A 20,943-nucleotide genomic window follows, 5' to 3' on the forward strand; every position below is an offset into this window, starting at 1 on the left:
CTCAGAAATCCGCCTGCCTCTGCCTCCCGAGTGCTGGGATTAAAGGCATGCGCCACCACTGCCTGGCTGTTGTTGTTGTTTCTTTGTTTAGTCTTTTTCATACAGGGTCTCACTATGTAGCTCTGACTGTCCTAGAGCTCACACTATAGACTAGGCTGGCTTTGAACTTGTAGAGTTGTGCCTCTCTTAGTGCTGGGACTAAAGGCCCACACCACCATGCCAGTTTCCTTGCTTCTTAAGTAGTTAGTACTCACGGAACTACAGCAGTGGTTCACCCAGTGACAGGCTGGGGTATCATCCCCGCATCCTCTCAGAACAGCACCAGCATCATGGTGTGGACAGGCTCCAGCTGCCAGGACTCTCCAGAAGGACTGCTGTGACTTCTGAGTGACTCTATGTCCATGTTCCATGGAGGACAGCTTCCCTGACAAGGGGAGGCTAGCCTGGCACACAGCAATCACACGGTAAAGAGCCACTGAAGTAGTGACATATATTCCTCACATTATACTGTGGTTAGATCCTGCTAAGCCACATAAGTTCAAAATATCTGGGGCCAGCCAGATGGCTCTTCAGGTAGAGGTATTTGCTGCCCAACCCAATAACCCGAGTTCAGTCCCTGGGACCCCCACGGCGGAAAGAGAAAACTGGCTCCCACCAATTGTTCTTTGACCAAGTCCACTGTAGCAGATGCTCAAGCACGGACTCACACTCAGGCACACAAAATAAATAAAATGTTTAAAATGTAATAAGCCAAAAACATAATAAGTTAAAAATGCACTTGACTTCCCCCATCTACCAGATAGTGTTGCTTAGCAACACAGCACGCTGCAGAGTACCAGCTGTTTGCTCTCTGACTGAGGGCCTAATTGGGAACTATAGCTCACTCCTGCTACTCAGAATCAAAAGAGAAATTAAGATGGTGAATTGCCAGCTCAGGAAAAGAAACAGATTCAAAACTCCAAGTGTCATTCCTACTGGATTTCTATTATTTGTTCACTATCAAGAATAAATGAATGAATGAATGAATGAATGAATGAATGAATATTGTAAGACCCATCAAAAGTTATGTCCATTTATACTTGGTAAATGGATGAAGTGACCTGGCTAACAGAGCCAGCCAGCATGAATCTCCTTTTCTGAATTCACTCTTCATATTTAGGTCAGCCGGAGAAGACCAAGAAGATGTGCTTTAACAACAACTTCCTTCAAGGACAATGACCCCCAAGGGTACCAAGGACATGGAGATGAGGTTCCTCCCTCCAGTGTCAGGCCAGAGTGTAGAGGAATAACCCCACATCAGCAATGTCTATCTCTGGTTGAGAAACTCTGGTCTACATTGTACACTTCCTTTCTAAGAGGATAAAAATGCAGTCAAGTAGAAAAATTAATTGCTAGCAAATATGATAACTCACCTGATGCCATGTCTGAGGAAAAATGGTATGGTGTGGTCTGTTGAGGCTTCGAGAAGAGTGCTCTAACAGTCAGGTTTGAGTGAGCAGAGTGGAAGGCCTGAGTCAGGCTAGCTTTGCAAAGAAGAGAGGTTTCAGGCTTGCTCAGTAGTCACACACTTACCTACCACATGGCAGGCCCTAAGTTTAATCTGGATGCACACCAACAAAAGGAAGAACAGAAATTAGAAAAAGGGTTATTTGTCTCACGGTTCTAGTGGTTTGAAGGCCAAGATATGGCAGCTCCATTGGTTTGGTCCCTGATAATCACAGCAGAACCCTGACATGAGGAAGTAACCATAACTCAATCCAGGAATTATAATGTATAATATAACATATATGTGTGTGTGTGAGTATGTATGTAAATATATACATATATATATAAAATGATATATGTATATTATAATCCACAAGTATGTCCCAGTCAATCTATAACCTACAGACCACCTATAGAGGTTCCACATCACCTTCTCAAACTGCCAATGTGGGTCTGAGCTCTCACTGCATGAACCTCTGTAGAACAAACATTTGCCCAAGTCATGTGCTGTCTCCATTAACTCCTGAGAAACAGCTGGACAAAAAAAGGGCATTGGCAACATGACTAAACATGGACTTGGCCTTGGTGATGCTCAACACCATCTTCCCTTGACCCGGGAAGAGGAGTACCACAAACTTCCAAAGCATTCAGTAATTGATAATACATCTGATTAGTGCTACACTAAGAACAGATCCCCAAAAGACACGACAGTTGACAAGTCGTTAGTATGCATAAGCTCCCTGTCTTATCTGAGTGCAAAAAACACCATCAAAAGGAATCGGAAGGAGGGCTGACTTTACCCACATCCTCACAGAGCGCTAACCCAGAAACCATAATCACAACGCAGGAAAGCAGAAGCACTTTTCTCTAAGACATGCAGTCTATGTGTAAGGAGAGGACAGGGTGTCTTCCTCCCTGAAGTAGTTGTCCAAGAAAGCAATGGCAAAAGCAGAAGCAAGTGGACCCCGGGTGAGACAAGGTCTCATCACTCAGACTGTCACCAGGGACTTGACCTCTTGTAACTACCTGGCTGTTCTGTGCCTCAATTTCCCTCGCTGGATTAAAAAGGAGACAAGACAGTATTCACACCTCCTAACGTCATTAAGAGGAAGAAATGAGAGGGAAACAAACCATACAAGACAAGTGAACTTGCCAACTCTCCACTGTGGCCACAACTAAGGAAGGAGGTGCTGTGGTTTCCTGTGCCTACCATTCTAGCTCCAGGAGCCTCACAAAGCGCCAAGGGAAGCAGAGTGAGGCCATCAAGACTCTTTCAGATCTGTAAGAAGTTGAAAGATGAGGATCATGGGACCACTGGTCACCTAACCAGCAGCCTGCACAAGTCACCATGCTTCTTCTGCAAACCCAGGATAAGGGCAGAGACTCGATGTATTCTCTTTGTTCAACTTCTCTTTCCAGTATGGAAGGAACTGTTCAATTTTTCAGCATTAAAAAAAATCAGCTGTCAAGTGCATGGAGCACCACAACTGAAGGACACTGAAAATGAGACACAGAGGAATGGCTAAGGTACTGCTGAAGGGACCCTGCATTCCAAGGATTGCTGAAGTTAGCACATCTAACACTTAGTGAAACTGCAAAATTCTCTCTCTCTCTCTCTCTCTCTCTCTCTCTCTCTCTCTCTCTCTCTCTCTCTCTCTCTCTCACACACACACACACACACACACACACACACACACACACAGGACTAGAGAACAGAAAGAACAGAAATGTGTTACTGTGACTAATCTCTAGCTAACAGAACATATCTGATAAACTTGGAGCACAGGTTAGAGATAGCAGAGTCACAATGCAGAAAGAACCTGCGTTCCAAAATTGCCATTTAGGAGACAACTTGATATAGAAAAAACTACACTTTTGTTCAGTTAAGCCAATGTGTTTTGGACTTTAATTTAGGATTCAGTCTTTCCTAATAAATATACAGGGTGTCACTTTGGACACACCAAGGAAGACCATGAGGTTTAGTGACAAAAAATTATTCTGAAATATATAAAATACAAGTATTCCAATGTGGGGGAGGGCAGTGCAGTCCAGCTTCCAGCTGCTGTAAGTGTGGATTTATAGACAAGAGACACAGGTTACAGAGACAGGATACAGAGACAGGATATAGAGACAGGATACAGAGACAGGTTACAGAGACAGGATACAGAGACAGGATACAGAGACAGGATACAGAGACAGGATACAGAGACAGGATACAGAAACAGGTTACAGAGACAGGATACAGAGACAGGTTACAGAGACAGGTTACAGAGACAGGATACAGAGACAGGATACAGAGACAGGATACAGAGATAGGTTACAGAGACAGGTTACAGAGACAGGTTACAGAGACAGGATATAGAGACAGGTTACAGAGACAGGTTACAGAGACAGGATACAGAGACAGGTTACAGAGACAGGATATAGAGACAGGTTACAGAGACAGGATACAGAGACAGGTTACAGAGACAGGTTACAGAGACAGGATACAGAGACAGGTTACAGAGACAGGTTACAGAGGATTTCTAAATAGAAACCTCAAGAGTCAGAGGACTCTTGCTCAACTGACCTAATTTCTGTTAGGAAATGCTTAAAAAAAAAAAAACTGCTTGGGCTTTAAGGTCAAAGATAAGGATGAACAACTTGATCAGCTGTCACAGAGGATAGAGTGGGCAACATTGTAGGATTCCTCAAAGTCTAGAATGGGACAGGTAAAGAGGCCTGGGTCAAAGCCATAGTCTATGGCAAGCAGCACAAAGGAGCTGGATTCTAGGGTGGTCATGAGCATCTCTGTGAAGATGGGGTCCTGAGAATCTTCATTTGAACAAGTTCCCTAGGATTTAGGAAGGGAGACTATGTGATTGAATGAAGGACCTGTACCAGGCCACACACACAAATATGAAAGCACCACACCTTGAAGGCATCACTGGTGACATCTCAGCTCTGACTCGGCGCTGCAATGAACTGAGGTACCCAAACCCAGACTCAAACATATCTCACGTGTAACTGCTCCCCAGAATTTAACTGCTTGGGGCAGTAGCCACAGAAATCAGAACTGCCTCACAAGCAGAAGCTATGGGTCCCACTCTTCATCTCCCACTGTAACTTTGAAAAGGGAAGGGTCACCAGAGTCCTGTGAAGGACGTGGCCGGTCCTGTACATCCCCTAACCACTTCTGGCCATTGGGAATAATTAGGCCTTCTCATCACAGACAAGAGATGATAAACAGGTATTTCAGGGCCTGCTCCACAGATGCTAGGAAACCAGAAGTGGAAAAAAGTAATCTCTTCCCACAGAGCAATTACCTAGGAGAGCCAAAGACATCCCACAGCCCACAGAGCTCTTTAGAACTGTTGCCTGTACAGGCCATTCTCACCACTGTGCTTTAGGATTGCATCTGTAAAATCAAATTTTATAAGTCAGTATTTGGAGGTGGAGCATGAGCTAAACCACACATGTGGAAGCCAGCAGATAATTCTGTGCAAACAATTCTCTCTTTCCTCCTTTACATAGGTCCTAGGAACCAAACTCAGGTTACCAGGCATGCACAGCAAGTACCTTTACCCATCTCACCAGCCCAGAGGACCAGTGTAATGGCCAGCAGTAGAAATCACATTTAGGACTGGTGAGATGGCTCAGCGGTTAAGAGCACTGACTGCTCTTCTGAAGGTCCTGAGTTCAAATCCCAGCAACCACATGGTGGCTCACAACCATCTGTAATGAGATCTGATGCCCTCTTCTGGAGTGTCTGAAGACAGCTACAGTGTACTTATGTATAATAATAAATAAATCTTAAAAAAAAAAAAAATCACATTTAAGCTGGAGAAGAGGATAAGTGGATAAAGGTACTTCTGTAAACCAATTCCACATGTTGAAGACCTGATTCCTGCAAATTAATCTGTGAATTCTACCTGTTGCACATGCACCATGTGTGCCAACACATACATACACACACATACACACACACACAAATACATACATGCATACATACATACATACACACATACATACAAACAGCAGAAGAAGTCACATGACCCACCCCATGCATCACTGCAGTGGGCATCCCCAGAAGTCACATCACCCACCCACCCCGCCCCCACATACCATTCCATTAGGAATCCCCAAAGGTCATGTGACCCACACTGTGTACCGATGCACTGGGTATCCCAGATATCAGACTCCTGTGGTCCATCAGTTTTCAATCTCTATTGATATTCATTAGGGACCAAAACAATCACATTTTATAGCTGTGGTTTCTATAATGAGCCTTGAACTATAGTGGCTTTCCCAAATCTTCCTTCTCCAGGACGCTAAGAGCATCCCTATGCCTCTTTGAAATCCCCTCAAAACTGGGATTTGAAATTCATTGTATGCAACATAAATCTGACTGGTTATATAACAGAAAACATCAGGCTGCACTGGCTCCCATTCAAGTCATTTAGAACAGATTTCATAAAAGCTGGACCTCACGGGATGCGGCCTCCCACAAGCCAAAAAGAAGCCAAGGCGAAACCACAGGCTCCCTAAACTGATCCTCCTTGGACCCTCCTCGGCCTCAAGTGAAAACAGCCAGGAGACTAGACACTGATGAGATCTCATTACATGAAAGACCTCATGAAAATCAGTTCTAAAGCTCTGCGGCTCCCAGCAACCCGGCTTGTGTTTACATGAACAGCTCTAAAGACAAGCTGTCCCAGGGAGGCTGCAGCAGCAGTGGACCTACAACTTCTAATGCAGCCTTAAGTGGTGGCACTAAAAATATTTCTTTTACACTGTGCTAAGTGAGCCGGCATCCACAGAAGAGGACGGCGACCGGAGGACACAGCTACCTGCCTTAAAACACATCAATAAAATTCCAGTACAATTTCCTATGCATTCTCAGTGTAATATATCTCAAAGAAGGGATGAAATGGCTCAAGGACCATGAAGGCTGAAAAGTATAAAGTTCCCTTTCTGACAAATTCCATGCTTGTTTTCTGGGGATTTACCAAGAAAAGAATGAGGTAAAAATGAGTAATTGTTATATTTTTAACTTCATAATCTCTTCTTAGAGAACTAAAATGCAATCTGTCAGCCCGAGGAAAACTCGACTGGGCTACATATCATGTCAGCCAACAGTGATGAGGAGTTAAGTCAACTAAAACCCACCCACCCCACCCCTCAACCCCTATCCTGGAACCAACTTAGCATCCTTTTCTACAAAGCAAGAAAGTACTCAGACAAAGACTGTTGCTATAGGCAACTTCAAGACCAGTAAGGAGGAGGGCATGTTTCATGGGAAACGTCACCAACTGCAGGAAGGAAAGGTCAAATGTCACAAGGTCTGCACCGATAAGTAAACTTCAGTCTAGAGCAAGATATCAAAACTCCAAGTCCTAACGTGTTTTACTGAGGGATTGGACATTTACTTGTTGCTTATTTGTTTTTTTCTACAAAGAGAAGACTCCAGAATCACTTTATTACTTTGCCCCTATTGGCTTTAGCATTCTGTAGACTTACTCTGTTTATTGAAGAGTCTTCTAGAATGTTCTTTAACTATAAGTCTACTAATATCACATTCCCCTAGGTTTTGCTGAAGAAGGAGCAAGGTTTGGTCCAAAGGGCTGCTTCATGAAGGTACGACTTTGTGGCAACAATCTGAAAAAACTGGCAACTTTCTTTTTTACACATTCCCCTATCTATCCTGGATGTCACCTGTAATTCCAACACAAGGGACACACGTGTTTAGTGACTCGATGAAATGTTACCATAGCAATTGCTGCTCTTATCACAGCCCCCGTGGTCAAAATCTCATGCCATCTTGGTGGCACCCAAAGATGGCCTAGAGCCCTGGGTTATTGCAATTCCTTGTAAAATCTAAGGACCAATTTAAGACCACCTTCCATTACTTCCTGAGTTAGAATTTATCATTAGATTCCATAGCCAGGCCTCTCTGACTCAGAACAATAAATGCAGTCAAGAGAAAAGAAAGGTGAAGAGGCCTTCATTGCTTACGTTTGGGGCTTGGGTTTATTTGAGGTCGATTTCATGGTTTTTGTCGTGGTTGTTTAACCCCACATTCACTGAAATTCCTGTAGCTAAAAAATAAATGAAACCTGGTTGCTTTCTGGTGATGTCAGATAAGTTTTGGCTAAGTGACCTTGTGAGGCATAAGCAGAGAGCACAATCCCATCTGCTCTGTGCTCACATTTGCTTAGGGGTCTCTTCCGGAGAAAACACCAGCCTCTCAATGAAACCTCTCCTTCATCACTTTATCAGGAACTAAGTAAGCAAAAGTAATATTTATGGACATTACTGAGGAAAAACCGGGCATGACTAGATGTGAATAGAAAGGAACAGAGAAAGCAAAGACAATAAGGAAGAAACACAGGAATCCTCTCACAGACTGAAGGTTTGATCTTCCATGTTTCCATAAACTATAGTTAATTCTTCTTCACACACACTAAAAGTCCCAGCAATAAGCAGTTTGTGTCTTTCTGAGTGCATTCATGAAGTGCCTCCAACCACGGCCTGCTGTGTTGCACACAGGATATGAATCATCCCTTTGCTAGGTGTTTCTACACTCTGTATGCTACCTACCCAGAGGTCAGCAACTATCACAGTGTCACAGAGTAGAGACCCTCGGTTGACCTATTCTGCTTCACAGTGGTGCCAAAGCAGTGGCGCTAGAGATTCATATGTTCCAAACAAGATATGAAATACTTCCTCTAAATGAAAAGATGGAAGTTGTTGAGTATGGGGGAAAAGTTCACATGCTTGGATTTCAAGTTAATTGCTTACTGTACCTAACTTACAAATTCTACTTCAGCTTAGGTACAGATGCAGAATAAAAAAACAACAGGTAAAATTCAGTATAGTCTGGAATTCTGGACAACCACTAGGGGTTTGAAACCATATCTGTTGGTATCAGGACCTCCGAAACCGGTGACATCACATAGGCGGGACCTGTACACCTGTTGCCAAGGCAACAGCCACCATATTCCCAGAATCCACTTGGCTCACCTCCCACCTTTACCTGTGATTGCATCATCATCCATCTATAAAGAAAGGCCCCCCTGGTGTCTCTCTCTGTCTCTGTCTGTCTCTCCCTCCCTCTCTCTCTCCCTCTCTCTCTCTCTCTTCCTCTCTCTTCCCCCCTCTCTCTGTCTCTCCCCCTTACCTTCCCCCTCCCCCCCTCTCTGTCCCCCTTCTCTTTCTGCCGCCACCTTGTCCCTCTGTCTCCCAATAAACCTCATGTGGAACTCTTTGGCCTGCTGTGGTCCTTCTGAAGCTGGGCGGCAGCCAAGATCATAACAATATCCTCATGGTGAAAACAGATAGAGTGTCCCCAACATAATGCTGGGAAATAACCATTCTCCAAAATGGCAAGTGGGACAGGGAAAACTTTTCGTCAAAGTGGAAGGTCTAACTGCAGTGACAGAGCCACCTGAGATAGCCCACGGAAACCTTGTTAAGACAAAATGTGTTATGCATCATCATCAGAACAAGGAGTAAACACCAGTAAAGATTTTGTGGGTCTCCCTGCTCCCATGGATCATTGGCCAACTCTGTCCACAAGGGTGCTGGGAATGGAGACGTTGGCCATGGGGTTCACCAGGACCAATTGTCAATAGGCAACAACTTTACTTAGGATGACTGAAGGCTTATAAAGTTTTGGGGGACTGAGGGTAGGGATATCCAGGATGGGCAAAGATTATTGGTTGGGGGCTTAGGGTACCTGGAATGCCTCATTAGCATGGGAAAGCATTCCAGGAATCTCAAGTGCTGGCTGAACAGGTTTTGTCAGGAGAAAGGAAACTGATCCTATAAACTAATTGAGGGTATGTGACATTCCTCAGGTAGAGGTGAGTATGGGGGCTTAGAATTCCCCAGACAAGGTCAGAGATGGAGATCCTGCTAACCAAGGGAGTCCTCCATGATTCACTGAGCCCCAGAAGGCGATCAGTCAATGGTGGACTTTGACCTTAATTAGCAGAGTTTTCCCACTGATCTAGAAGGAAGTTATAGAGAGAGGCAGTAATGTTAAAAAAGATGTTCTCTCTCTTTTTGAAAACCTATAAAGGTGTTTAAAAATATTTAATTTTAAGAAAATCCTGTGGTTTGGAGATTCTGATGTGGGTTTGTGAGGGTGGCAGCCATTTTTCTAAAATGGGATATCAATGTGACCTTTCCATTTTAGGAATGTGTGTGCAGGAGTGGGGGTGGGGATGTGCACAGGAGTATATTAGCATATGTGCACTTATGCATACAGGTGCAAAGGGTAGAGGCTGAGGCCACGTGTCTCCCTCTATTAGCTTGCCACATTGTCATTTTGAGACAAGGTTGCTCTCTAAAACTCAGTTCACCAATTCAGGTAGACTGACAGGTAGGAAGCCCCCCAGGACCCTGTTGTATCAGCCTCCCAAGCTGGGAAGCATGTGCCTCCACAGCTGGTGTTCTCAATGAACACTGGGGGACCAGATTCAGGTCTTCATGCTTGCACAACATGCACTCCATCCACAGAGCCATTCCTCCTCCGATCCTTACATTGATAAGCTATTATTAGTAGGACCACTTTGTATCTGAACTAGAAGGAGAAAAGCCAGGGGAGGGAGAAAAGAGAAAAACAATGAAGAGAGTAGAGAAATACTAAGAAATCTTCCTAATATCACTGAACAGAATTAGAACCAGAGGAGGAACATGAAATGTGAGTTCATGGTTGCCTGAACAGTAAAAGCGGATGGAAATTCCTGCACTGGTCAGATAGTGGCCTGCCAGAGCAATGAGAAGATAGAAGGTCACCCAGTGTGGGCACAATCAAGGTCCTCAGGAGGAACAGGACCTACCGCTAACATGCAAACACACCCACACAGCACAGGCACATCAGTATAGATAAAGATTACAAGGAATTAGTTTATAATATTATATGGTCTGACGTGCCTGTAGATCTGCAATGGGCAAGCTGCAGACCCAGGAGAGCAATGCGAATTCCAGCCGAAGGCCAAAGGCAAGTAAGAAAAATGACAGGCTAGATCCAAAGGCAGTCAAGAAGGAGACAATGTCCCTACTGAGGGGGTGTCAGCCACTGTGTTCAGGCCTCCCACTGATTGCATGAGCCCTCCACAATGTGGCGGGGGGCGGGGCGGCAATCTACTAATTCTCTCCCCTCTGTTAAATCTTATCCAGAAACATTCTTGGAGAATATTCTGAATGGTTGCTAAAACATCTGGGCATCTGCTGGCCAGGCAAGTGTATACCTCACGGCACTAAGTGTATAAGAGTTCCCAATGGAACCACGTGAGATACACCAGCCACACCTAAAGCATCCACACTGGCCAAGATAAGACAACAGAGTCCAGGTTAGCCGTACCTCTGGGAAAGGCCGAGGAAAAGAGCTAGCCATAGGGATGCCCTGTAACATGCTCTCCTGACCACACACAACCACAGTCACAAGCCCCTATCGCTCATACCTCTACATCAGAGACAGAAGCTCATAGAGAGCAAGGATGAGCTCTATCAGACAGGCTGACAAGTCTGCAAATTCTGCACAGGAGTAGTGGGGTCAGAGTTCAGTTCTGCCAACCTGAGTACCCCGGCCTCCACTTCTGAAGTGCTTCTCCACAACCCCACCCCACCCCGCCCCAGGGTCCCTACTGGAAGTAGCACATACAATCCAAGTACTATCACAGAAAGTAGGACAGATCTGAGAACTAAATGACACAACGGTACCGTATTAATCCGATTTCCACTGAGGTGATAAAACACTAACCACAGCTGATTTGAAGGTAAAAGGGTTTTTTATTTGGCAAGCTGAGGCAAGAACTGACGCAGAGACCACGGAGACCACGGAGGTATACACTGTTTCCCGGCTTGTTTCCCCTGGCTTGCTCAATTACCTTTCATAGATAGCCCAGACCCACCAGCCTAGGGTGGCACTGTACACAATGAGCTGGGCCATTCCTCATCAATAAACAATCAGAAAGATGCCCATACTGGAGCGAGTGGGGGGGGGCAGCGGAGCGAGCGGGGTGAAGCAAGCAGGGCCGGCAGAGGTCCTGAGTTCAATTCCCAGCAGCTACACACATGATGGCTCACGGCCATCTATACAGCTACAGTGTACTCATACACATAAAAATAAATAAAATAAAGCTGTAAAAAAAAAAATGCCCATAGACAGGCCCACAGGCCAGTCTGATGAAGGCAGTTCCTCAACTGTGATCCCATCTTCCCAGGTATGTTTAGGACTGCACCAAGTTCACAATACTTCACTATGAGAGACATAAGAGAAGCATCCCAAAGCCAGGCACACACACAGGTGCTCGAAACACAGTCGCTATTTTCACGTCCTCTTATTTTGTTTCTGAATAAAATTCTGGCTGTTCTCACTGCTGCCGAGGGCCACAACTCCCTCTTCTTTCTTGAGCAGAACTAAGTTTGCAGTGAGGTGAGTCACTGTGTACGGGAGCAATCCCTCCAGAGTCACCACACTGATGCAAACAGTTCACAGCCAGGCACAATCAAACCTGGCAGACAGGCGAAGCACCTGCTGGGCTCAGAAGACAGAAAGCTAGGGGCAGAGGAAGTCTTCACTGGACGGCCAGCCTGAAGGGCCTGGCCCCTTCTTTTCTGGACTGTCAACTTTTCCTGGGAAGACATCTCCACAGGCAGGCTGAAGGCAAACAAGCGGTCCCACCCAATTCCAGTGGACAGATGGATTTAATCAGGTTCCTAACAGGGGCGTGGCTGACTTTCAAGCAGGTACACCACTGAAGAAACCAGGTATCCTCAAAACCACTAACAGCATAGATCCTGAAGGAGGCAGAGTAAAGCCTCTCACTCCCCTACCCCAGCAACTGTTAACTATCATCTGGGGGTGGGGAGGATGTGACTTACAATCCCTCCCCCAGCAACCATTAGCTTGGTTGGGAATGGGGGCCTTAGGAGCCTCCCACCAGCCGCTAACAGCCTAGATCCCTTCCATAGGGAGCCAGGAATGGGCCCTGTCTCGTGCGGGTGTCCTGCAGTTAACTACGGCCACAAAGAGGTCAAGAGGGCAGCGGCATGGACCGTGCTAGATGATGGATACAGCTGCTCATGAACAGCTGCAGATGGGAAACAGACTGCCTTGCTTCCATGAACACTGCTGCCTGCTGGCATTCATGAGACGGAGTAGAGACACAGCATGGCTCCTCCCTAGACCATTCAAGATACTTCTTTACCTCGACATAACTGGAATCCCCACACATCCCTTTCTTTCAGACACCACCTTCCCTAAGCTTCTCCATTACCCACAGTACCTCTCTCTTCTGTCCCAAAAGAAACCAGGTCCAAGGCACTTCCTAAAAATGTCCCTCTGGCTTCCTACAGGAAGCAGGTCCTCGGCCACAGCCCCTCCTACAGCCTTTTCTCCACACCTGCCTCCCACCCTACCTAAGCTTCCCCACAGCAGAACAAGCACAGCGGCTACTGGGAAGACCTCGGCAGGCCTGGAGGCACATAAGCCTCCATCTCAGACACTTGGGAGGGTAAGCCAGCGTCACAGGGTTGAAGGCTTGCCTGGGCTACAAAGTAAGCTCAAAGCTAGTCTAGGCAACCTCATGAGTCTATCTCAAAAACTTAAACATGCACACTCTCTCGAGCATACACACACACATACACACACACACACACACACACACACACACTGTGGGTGTAGCTCAGGGGTAGCGCTTTCCTAGCATATGCAAGGCCTTTGTTTCAATGCCCAGCAATGTTAAAAGTGAGCATTTCTAGAAAAAGCCAACACTGACTCACAGAGGACTCTTGAAATGTCCATCAACTCGGTCCCTATAGACCTCAGATATTAATAAACAGCACCTCAGTTACCCAGTAGTCACCTTAACTAAGCAGCTAAACGAAAGAGTCAGAGAGAAAACATCGAATGGTGTGGGCTTGGAGCTGCTATGCTAGGACAGGCCATTGCAGGAGTGATTTGTAGCTGTGAGGTAGCCAGTTGACGGGGCCACCATCACTGTGACGCTGGCCACCCATCCGGCCTGCTCCTGTCTGGGGGACCTAGCCTCAGGCACAGAGGACACAGGGAGAGGAGGGCTTGGTGACTCAGGTCACAAGGACACACTTCAGATTTAGCATACCATTTTTCATAAATTTTTAAGTTCTGAATTTTAATATATATTTATAAATATATATGCAATAGTTGATGCATACAGAAGCTAGCCAAGTCTACACATGGCTGAATAATTCAATTCTTATGACCTTGGGAACTCCAGTCTAAGTGGCCCTGCACCTGGATTCAGAGAGGAGCGACCCACCTCAGAGGCACGGGAGCAGAAGGAAGAGCTGCAGCTGAGGACAGACCTGCAACCTGACCCAAAGGAAAAAAGACCAGGCTATAAAGCAGGCCATTGCTCTGGGCAAAACTCTACTGAGGTGTGTCACTCAGGCCAAAGGGACTTGCCCGGGGAAACAGAGGGGCATCTGCCGGGCTTGGAAGAGTCTCTTACAAGAGGTTGGCCAACTCCTCTTGCTGCTGCTACTGCAAAGGTAGCCATGGATTACTCTGGAAGACTAGCTTTCAGCCTTAAAACTCCTGGAAATGTCCTGGTTTTTCCGTTTGTTGAGACGAGTCCTTGCTCTCTGCAGCCCAGGCTAGTTTCAAACTCACAAACCCGCCAGCTTCGCCGTGTGCGGTGCAGGAATTGCAGTGGTGCACAGCCACGCCTAGCTCTTTGGGAAGGTGTGTATAGTGAGTACACCATCAACATGCACCCACAGTCACAGACCTACCAGGTGTTCCCCTGTGCTCTCCTGCTGTCGTGTCATCTGCAAACATGTCAGTGGGTAGGGCTATGAGAGAATTTTTTTCATAAACATTATCCCAGAACTCTTACAGGCCAGGCCCACCCCACACCCCACGATAGCCCCAACCATTTGATTTTTACACAATGCCGATCACCTCTATCCTTCAACACCTTCCCCTCCCCTTATCAACTCAGAGTCGAAACAAGAGCCAATGCTGTTTTGTTTGGGTATCCTTCACCCAGAGAGCCTCCTTCCCTCCCACTTACCCCATACAGTAACGCTCCTGTATTTCCTCTTCTCTACCTTGAAGCCCATGCAGATTAAGACGTGTCTCTTGCCCTTGTTTTCCCTTCCCATCCCCTAGCCCACTCCCACAAACTGACAGATGACTGAGTGGTTAAGAGCATGTGCTGCTCTTGCAAAGGACCCACATTCAGTTCTCAGGACCCATGTCCAGCAGCTCAACAACTGCCAGGTTGTGTATTTCTGGCTTCAGGATATGAGGCCCTCTTCTGGAATCCATGGGTTCTTGCACACATGCAAGCAGGCATATACATAATGCAAACATGTACACACATTTTATATATATATATATATATATATATATATATATATATATATATATATCTTTTTTTTTAAGTGAACCCTTCATAAACCCAAAATACCAGCTCTTTCTGCTGAGATCCCAGCAAAGAGTTGATGGAAAAGAAAGAGAGCTCTGTCTGCTGATCACTCCATCATCCTTCACAACTCCGGCTCTGACACTAAGCATAATTTAGAGGCACCATTGTCCATGACTCCCAGTTCAGTTCAATCATCTTTTGTTTTAAGATTTATTTTCGGGGGTTGGAGAGATGGCTCAGTGGTTAAGAGCACTGACTGTTCTTCCAAAGGTCTTGATCTCAAATCACAGCAACCACATGGTGGCTCACAACCATCCGTAATGAGAACTGACTCCCTCTTCTGGAGTATCTGAAGACAGCTACAATGTACTTACATATAATAAATTAAATAAATAAATAAATAAATAAATAAATAAAAATATTTATTTTCAGGGCTGGAGACACGGCTCAGCAGTTAAGAGCACTGCTCTTCCAAAGGTCCTGAGTTCAAATCCCAGCAACCACATCCAGGGGGCTGTTCTGTGCCTTGAGCCTCAGGAGGCTCAAGTTGCTACCAGGAGGCAACTTCCTCCATGGGCATGATTGGCACTGAGACACTAGACCACCAAGGGGATGACAAAGAGCACACACCCAACCAGCTCTGCCAGAAGAAGCCTGCGTGGATGAACGGTGACAGAAAAAATGCCAAAAGAAAGGAGCTGGAGCAATGGTTACCACTAGCTGAGTTCAGCAGGGTTTGCTCTCAAACCCTCATCACTCTCTCCCAATCTTTGAAGCCAACTAGAGTCAAGGTGAGACCTGGGGGACTGTCCCTCTGCCCCACAGTACTTTCCCTTGGATCCCTGCTCCTTCCTCATCATGCACTTCAAGGTTTGTATTGCCAGGCTAGGGGGTGGGTGTAAAAACAGACCCAGTGAGGCTCCCAAGCAGTTTTAGAGTGGTACTCATAAAGACCACAGGAAGCCCCAGGCCAAGCAGCTATCAGGTGAGTGCCACAGCTAGATAAAATCTGTCTTCTCCCTCTCCCCTGTGGTGGCTACTCAGCTCCTGACCAAGGTTCTTTCCACACTTCTGTAACTTTCTTCCAGCATAAGAAGCCAAGGGTGGTAGCAACAGCCTCCGGCCTGTGCAGATTCAAAAGTGCCAATGTAGGGATGAATTTAGACACCTTCAGATCCCACGAGGGCCCTGCTCTGCCCAAACTTCAGCTTCATACTTCAAAGAGAGATTTTTAATTACACATTATGATACCAATTATATCTGAATGCATTATGAAGCTTTGCTAAGCAATTTTACTATTTTAATTCTTTTCTTCTGCCATGTTTTTAATAACCACTCTGGTTTTTTATTGCATTAGGATACAATTAAGAAAGAAAGAAAAGTCTTTTATATTTTAAATCCACTTCATTTTTCTTACATAAAGAATTCCACAGCCATCCATAATAATTTAACAATATATTAAGAAGATAAAGAGACTAGCTTAGGAAATGGGCTGAGCACCATCTAGGAGGAAAAATGGAAATCTGTCTATTTTGCAACAGTAAATCACAGAGAATTCCTGACCAGAGGTAAATAAGCCACATGCCAACCCACAGTCACACGGAAGAGGGGAGGGGTACTCATAAAGACCATGGGATGTCGACCGCCAGGCCTGTTAGCTTCAGCCATCCACAGAGGAGAAGGGTGAAGGTGCAGGCTATTGTCACCAAGTCAAAGAGGTAAGTGGCTGTCTCAGCCAGGGTTACTAGTGCTGGGATGACACGCCACAGCCAAATGCAATTGAGGGGGGAAACGGTTCATCTGACGATCAGTTCATCATCACTGATCATCACTGAAGAAGTCAAGACAGGAACTCAAGCCAGGGCAGGAACCTAGAGGCAGGAGTTGATGCAGAGGCCATGGAGGGGTATGTTTATTGGCTTACTCCCCATGGCTTGGTCAGCCAGCTTTCTTAAAGAACACAAGGAATAGTCCCACCCATACTAGGCTGGGCCCTCCCTGTCAATCACTAATTAAGAAAATGCTCCACACACTTACCTACTGCCTGATCATATGGAAGCAGTTTCTCAGTCCACGATTCCTCCCATGTCTTACTCCACGTTGACACAAAGCTAGCCAGCACACTGGTCCACGAAGGAAAAGTTTAGCCTACAACTTACCACTCCTACCCTCAGCCTTGAATGTCTACCTGCTGACTAGCCAGAAAGGGCCCAGGTCCACCCTGCCCCCGTGCAGAGTGAATCTGCAGCATCTACCTTCATGATGACCCCAGAGTCTGTCTGCATCTCACCTGATCCACCACCAGCATCCTTGTCGCCATCAGCTCCTACTAGGTCTCCCAACTTGGCTGCTGATTTACAAATCCCACAAATTATCCCATATCACTGCAGGCACACACACATACACACACACAAAATCAAATAAAGAAAATTTGACATAAGTTCTTCTTTAGAGACCAACTAATAAGTGTACAACAAATAGCATAGTCCAAACACCAGCTCTTTGTCACTCTAAAGGAACGACCACACCTATCATCAATATCAGGTCATCAATGGCTTTACAGTCATGTGGAGAAAAGGCATTAAGGTCTAGTGATGGATGGATGGACTGACACTATAATTATTAATTAAAAAGGGACATTACACCACTATCTAAGCAACATTCTTTACCCAATTTTTATTCATTCATTCTACATAGCTACACACTTTTTTTCCCACTCTCGCCTTGAACTCCTGGGCTCAAGCAATCCTCCCAGGTCAGCTTCCCGAGTCGACAGAAGTCAAGTTTGTGTTTGAATCTGATCATGTCTTTTTTTTTGGGGGGGGGGGTAGGTTTCGAGACAGGGTTTCTCTGTGTAGCCTTGGCTGTCCTGGAACTCACTCTGTAGACCAGGCTGGCCTCAAACTCAGAAATCTGCCTGCCTCTGCCTCTGCCTCCAAAGTGCTGGCATTGCGCCACCACTGCCCAGCTGATCTTGTCTTTAGGAGAACTTTGGAGGACAAGGAGCTTGTAGGGGGCTGTTCGATGTCATCAGCAATGCAATTGTGTTGTGGAAAATACCGCAGGACAAATGCCTTACCTGGGAGGACAAGAGAAAGAATCATATTCTGAAATGCAAGTCAAGACCTAGCAGCACAGCACTCCTACAGTCCATACATCAAACTGTAAGCAGGAGTGAGTTCTAGACCCGCCTGAGCTCCATAGAGAGACCTTGTCTTTCTTTTTTTTTTTCCTTCTTAGCCCTGGATGTCTTGGAACTCACTCTGTAGACCAGGCTGGCCTCAAACTTAGAAATCTGCCTGCCTCTGCCTCCCAAGTGCTGGAATTAAAGGTGTGCGCCACCACTGCCCGACAAGAGAGACCTTGTCTTGAGAGAGAGGGAGGTGCCACCAACCCTATGCAGGGTGAATGTTGTTTAGATTCTTGGACTTGTGCTTAGACATTTTACAAATCAAAACCAGCTATGAGACAACCATGAAAATCTCCACACCAGCATCAGGTGACACTGATCAATGACTCTGACTCACTTCAAGTAACAAGAGAATCATGGCGATGTTGAACCAAAATAACCCTTATTGTTTTAGCGAGATGTTTGTACATAGAACTGATTTCACTCCTTTACTTAGTTCTTGACCACAGAGAATCACTATTGTTGTTTGTGTGTTTCTGTATTTTTGTTTTGTTTTGTTTTGTTTTTGGATACCCTAAGGGAAATGTGTAGAAGGAAGGATACAGGATGATAATTAATACAAAACATTAATGCAGGGCTAGAAATTTGCCCCTAGAAAGTCCCCCAAGGCGCAAGGCCAGCTTGTAGGAGAATGTCACTACTCACCATTTGGAGCTCAAGCTTTGGACAGGGTCAACATCCAGAAGTAGCCATCAACCTAGAAGTTCAAAAGAAATGGGTCTGAGTGACAAACAGCTTCTCCAAAGCCCGTCCACTTCATTCCATAATCAAAAAAGGGAAGAGAACAACATATCACGCACAAAGCTGTATCAGTGGAGGTCTGTAGAGCTATGGTAGGTGGGAGAAGGGGGTCGCTAAGGGAAGTAAGATCAGCCCCATGCGGCATGAAACCGAGTAAGCCAGCACTCTGGACAACGTGAGTCACAGAGAGCACACTCTAGTGACACCATCTTCTGGAGCAACAGTATCCCAGAGTCAGTCTCACGGATCTAACAGGATCAGGGTCCTATTTAAAGAGCAAGAAAAAGCAGGCATGCTGTCACATTCCTGGAGTCCCAGCCATTCGGGAGTCTGAAGCAGGAAGGCCACACTAGTCCAGGAGCTCAGAGTCGGTAGGCAACATAACAAGTGCCAACACAAAATAAAATGAAGATAATGCCTATGCAATTTTATTGACATAACTAGAATCCTTAACCTTACTGTATAGTCACTTAACCTTACCGTATAGTCGCTTAATGAATGAGGGAACAAATATGAGAGAGACAGATAGTGAAAGTAAAGTGAGATTTCAGTCTTGAGACCAAGGCGAGGCATCTTTTCAATGAGAATCAGCCTGCAAATGAGTTGACAAGTCCCTGTGGTGAGTGACGAGCCCCACATTGCCCTCTCTCTCAGTGTTGAGTAAAGCCAGACCAGTGGATACCAACAATCTCATGATTTCAAATAGACATTTTTTACTATGTTATTTGGATGTTTCTTAAATGGTTAAGGCAGGTAGACTTCATCCAGGATGACAGCAGTGGGTAGATACCAACCCTGCTAGAATAAGGGCAAAAGGGAGAACACAGGAAAGACAGCTGGGGGTGTATGGCTGGAGTGGAGTGAGAGGCCAAGGGGAAGAAAACTACTAACAGGAAACATCAAAATGGGACAACTTCTTGCTATGGGCCAGTCCAGGACTTAGATCTAGGAGAGGGATGGGAGGAGGAAGGAGAAGAATCATCAGACCCCAAAGGTGATCAGCCATCCATGGGGATTCTCAGTAACTGATCTAGAAGGGTTCTTGCTAAAACTTGCCAGCAAAGCAAGGATAAGTTAAAGCATAATTTAATAATTGTTTTTAAATGTTCAGAAAAGCCTGACTTGAGTGTAGTCAAATATAAAGTCTCTCTCAAGAACAGCATAAGCAGAAGTCCTGACTCTTAGAGGGACTCTAACTTCGAGGGTCTCTGCGGCCTTCATGGTCTACAGAGAGATGATCACAGGAAGCAAGAAGGCAGTTCAGTTCAACACGGCTCAGTAGATGGTATTAGCTCAAACTTTTGGAGTCTGACCCTGGTTAGCTTATTTGGGTGGACATTATTCTGGTGATAACTAACTCAATCCCATGTGTACAAAGCATACAGAAATCTCTTTAAGGAACAAAGTAAGACAAACACAGATCAGATGTAACTATATCATAATTCTTTGTAAAGTCCATAAAGAAGGTGGTATAGACAGACTGAAGGAAACAAATTTACAATAAGGGTCTGGGGGAAGATCCAGTGCCACAAAAGTCTATCCATCCAAAGACAGCAAAGGTCCAAAGACTAGTACACATATCTGCTCCTAGCCTTCTGGGCAGATGGGGTGCAGCAATTTCTTTCCTTGCAGGAGCAACCACCTTGTGTGCATAACATTCCAGACTCCCCTGGCACTTCTCTGGGAAGACCTCATGCATTCTGTAAGTTGCCTTGGTCATTGGTTATTTTAACACAGTAATGGATACAATACAGAAAAGAAGAAAACAACATTTGAAGCCTCGACTTGAAGCATTACACACAACTCAAGAGGCTTTTGATCACAGTCAGAGTGACAAAAGCCCCCTAGCATAGAACCTGAGCAATTTCCCCATAACCCAGATGCAGGGAGTGCATGTAAAAGATGGACAAAATGCCTTCCTTGCATCCTCAAATGTAACACGCACATACAGAACGTGGGTTACTGAAGATCTACAAGAGCTGCATGTGATGGTGCACACCTCTATTCCCAACACTCAGGAGGTATAGGCAGGTGGATCTCTATAAGATCAAGGCCAGTCTGGTCTACATACCAAGTTCTAAACCAGCTACGGCTGCATAATGGGAGAGTCTGTCTCAAAAAAAA

General features: G+C 45.5%; 1 protein-coding gene across 4 annotated transcripts in view; it reads right to left on the bottom strand.

The window, feature by feature from the left end:
* Positions 1-20,943, bottom strand: part of Tiam1 (TIAM Rac1 associated GEF 1) — a 358,057-nt gene that overhangs the window by 257,731 nt on the left and 79,383 nt on the right. For 3 of the 4 annotated variants that reach the window (XM_031364348.1, XM_031364342.1, XM_031364343.1), the window contains exon 2: positions 18,724-18,775. The exons of the other annotated variant lie outside the window; for it this stretch is intronic. The gene's annotated coding sequence lies outside the window, so the exon portion shown is untranslated. The remainder of the gene's footprint in view (positions 1-18,723; positions 18,776-20,943) is intronic. 4 annotated transcript variants of the gene reach the window in all.

The sequence above is a fragment of the Mastomys coucha genome, unplaced genomic scaffold (genome assembly GCF_008632895.1).
Source record: "Mastomys coucha isolate ucsf_1 unplaced genomic scaffold, UCSF_Mcou_1 pScaffold12, whole genome shotgun sequence".
NCBI lineage: Eukaryota > Metazoa > Chordata > Mammalia > Rodentia > Muridae > Mastomys > Mastomys coucha.